We start from the raw sequence: 4,123 nt of genomic DNA on the forward strand, positions 1-4,123 counted from the left end.
AATTTTCATTGAAAATCGTCACATTTTAAAGCAGATAAAATATTCTAAACTTTCCTTATTTGACCATCTACTATTTGGAGTTCAATATCTGGCAAAACATAGTGCTTTCTTCATTAAATTGTTAGAATCATTCGATTGACACTACTATAAACAATGACATGTGCCCCCAGAAATTTAGAACTCCCCCACAAAAGAGCGGTAGTAAGTCAGAGCACCATTGGTATTCGCAATATTACGTATTGCATCAATTGAGATGTGAGAATGTTCAATTGAATAAATGCTTTGAAAAATGATAAACCCTGACTATAATGTTTTGATCATATTAGTACTGTATTACCCCCCCCCCCCCCCCCCCCCCCCCCGATTTCTCATTGATAATGCCCGATTTATATATAAATATATTTAATGCATAATTACAAAATATTCCTCAATCTGATATATTTTTTGCTCGTAAACTAAAGGGTTAACAAGTTTTAACACAACTTATGCCACATGTATGCTGACAAAGAAAATTTCAATCCTAGCCAATCTCGCATTTTTTCAAAAAAGAATGATCCATCCATGCATCTAATCATCAAATCCGATATTTGTCTATACTATTTTATGAAATTATTTAAGAAGCAATTGTGATTGAAAGCATATTTTTTGAAATTCTGTCTGCTACAAAATTCGTATACCTTTGTTCTTAGGATCCAGGGCAAAGAGGGGGAATTTGAGATATCCCGAACCCGATCTAATTTTAGCTAACCCAACTCAAATAGCAGCAACAAAGTTAAAGGCATCTATTCTTTAATTAATAGATGCTATTATAAGTCTATGAAAGATAACTCTATTCAACATAAAAATAAAAACTGGCTCCCCCTGCAGTTTCTCATTCCATAAAGTATTTTCATAAAGCTGTTCAGAAGGCAACTTATATTGTTTTAAGATTTTTCTTCCATCTATCTTTCTAGGAAACGATCTTGGTGTATAAATTTTTTTCGGAATCTTACCCTTTTTACGAAATTTTAACACTTCTGAACTAAGGTGACATTATGATATGTTTGTAGCAAGTCCTCTTCGATTTTTGCATTTATCAATCTAATTACATAGTTGAAAACTGAGATACTTAAATCATAGAATGTATAAAAAAGAGAATTTTTATAACTATAATCAATTTCTCTTTGGTAATTGTTTCCATTTTTTGACAATTACAATAAAAAACAACCGGCATTAAATATCAGCAACCTTACGCGTGATGTCTAATTTCTTGGTACAGATCATAATAAAATTACGATAAGAAAGGTTTAAGGAAACATATTTCCTGAAGAGATATTTCCTTTGAAAGTAGATTTTCATAAACAAAATTCAACAAACAAGAAATGATAAAAGTTGAATTTTTCGAGAGGCGCATTGTCAGTCATTTTACTGAGTATAAACTACTACATGAATAAACAGAATAAGCAATTTCTTCGAAAAGAAAAAAGAAATACCTTAATTGAAAATAATGAATAATTGATGCAGAAATATACACGTTACTCTCTGTTGACATATTCTGAAGTCACACATATCTATTAAATCAATAATGGATTGGTTTTGAAAGTAGCTTCTAATCTTCGAGATGAAAATGAGATTGTTTCTCTGGATAAAGTATGAGGTAAATATGATTAAATTTACTAAATTATACTGATTTTTAAAACATGGCAATGTTTCATTTCGTGATGAGGAATTATGCATATGCTCATGTCTGAACACACTTCACATCCAAAGATTGCATAGATATTTGTATTGTTCTGTATTCTTGTGAAGTAGAATATTTTAAACTATTTATAGAAAAAATTCTTCTTATCAATTTTACTCAACATATCCGAGTTAACGCAAATAATAGAAACATGTACCACCTATTCGTACAGGTCAACAAACAATTAATAAGTTACATGACAGAAGGGTTTCTGCAGCTTTTTCCTCGTCAACTTTTCTTAATTATGCAGTTGCATGATTTTTATCCACAATCATCTTTTTTATCCATTTTACTTATAAAGTTGTTATTGTCTATCACTGTACAGTTCATCTATCTTATCAAGATGTACATGTATAAGGAAAGAAACCAAAATGTTGTAAATCATGTATTTATGACCCATGCCTTCATTAACCCATTGAATGTTTAGAGTGGACTATTATTGTAAGTGCCAAGTGAACTAAAACTAACAATTCTTAATTAATTTTCAAAAAAAAGTTAAGAACTTCAATTAATTAATTGATGAACGTCATATTCAGTCCTAAGTCTGTAGATTTTTTTTTATTTTGTTTAGCATTAAATATTATTTGACATGAAATTAATTGATATGACAAAAATATTCAAGCTAAAAAGTGCTTTCAAAACAATACAAATCAAGAGAAGAGCAAACGCTGACCCTTGAAACATCAGAGGTACGATCAGGTGCCATGGAGGATTTAGCATCCCTTGTCGAGCGATCACACACCGGCCGTGTGCTCCTTGTCATGATCAGGAAATAATGGGAAAATCCGTCCATTCAGAGTGGAAATAAGGGCCTATCAATAAGAATGAAAAACGTTAGTCGCCAGCCTTTCACTTCATGATTAATTGCATTTTCTGACATTTTGTATCGACAATAGAACCAATGATGTGATATAGCTATTTCATGATTTCCACTGTTTTTAAAGAAAATGTATCCACATTTTTAATTTCACATTTCTGAAGCAAAAACATAGTGGCATCATAATTGTGGATATGAAAACGATATATAAATAGAACATTTTATGAAATTCCTACTCGTGTTCTATACCATTTTCGCTTATGACTAGGACTTAGGAAAACATCCCATTAAGATATCTTACCCATAAATAAAAATGTTCTACTTTAACCTTTTAAAGATGCTTTGTTGCAACCACTATTGAAATACAACCACTATTGAAATAATTATATCAATAGTGGTTGAGGGAGCATTTCAATAACAAACATAGGTAATAACCACTATTGAAATACGACCACTATTGAAATAATTATATCAATAGTGGTCGAGAGTGCATTTCAATAACAAACATAGGTATTAACCACTATTGTAATACGACCACTATTGAAATAATTATTTCAATAGTGGGTGAGATTCATTTCAATAACAAACATAGGTAACAACCACTATTGAAATAATGTTCACTTTTGAAATAAAGATTTTAAAATGGATTTAATTATTGATTCCAATAGTACATTGAACAATAAATCCAATATATTAAAATAATTATTTCGAAAGTTGCGGACGCGGTGAAACTTTCTTTCAATACTGATAGTATTTTAGTAGTGGTTGAAAGCTATGGTAACAAAATTGAAATGCACTCTGACCCACTACTGAATAATTATTTCAGTAGTGCTGGTATTTCAATAGTGGTTGAAACCTATGGTTATTATATTTAAATGCTGTCTTAACCACTATTGATATAATTATTTCAATAGTGGTCGTATTTCAATAGTGGTTACTATGTTTGTTATTGAAATGCACTCTCAACCACTGTTGATATAATTATTTCAAAAGTGGTCGTTTTTCAATAGTGGTTACTTACTATGTTTGTTATTGAAATGCACTCTCAACCACTATTGATATAATTATTTCAATAGTGGTCGTATTTCAATAGTGGTTACTTACTATGTTTGTTATTGAAATGCACTCTCAACCACTATTGATATAATTATTTCAATAGTGGTCGTATTTCAATAGTGGTTACTAACTATGATTGCTATTGAAATGCACTCTCAACCACTATTGATATAATTATTTCAATAGTGGTCGTTATTTCAATAGTGGTTGCAACAATGCTTTTCTACAGAAACTACCGCGGTAGTTCTGTTTTTCTATTTTGCAAATTGGTGTAGAACTAAAATATATTTATTGTGATAATCATCATTAAATGTACAATCTTACGCACGTACGTCAAATCTACTTATTTACTGAAACATTTTATATCGATAAATATTAATGAATCTATATGTTGCATTTTTTTTTTCGACTATTTCTGACTTTATGAAGAAGAAATTTTAATTCCATTTTAAATTAATAATTCACAAATGCACCATGTCATGTTTATAAACTGTAAAGATCAATCAATAGTGAATCCTATGTTCAGCCAA

The sequence above is a fragment of the Saccostrea cucullata genome, unplaced genomic scaffold (assembly GCF_032062105.1).
Source record: "Saccostrea cucullata isolate Sc308-1 unplaced genomic scaffold, CSIRO_AGI_Scuc_v1 ctg1437, whole genome shotgun sequence".
NCBI classification, from domain to species: domain Eukaryota; kingdom Metazoa; phylum Mollusca; class Bivalvia; order Ostreida; family Ostreidae; genus Saccostrea; species Saccostrea cuccullata.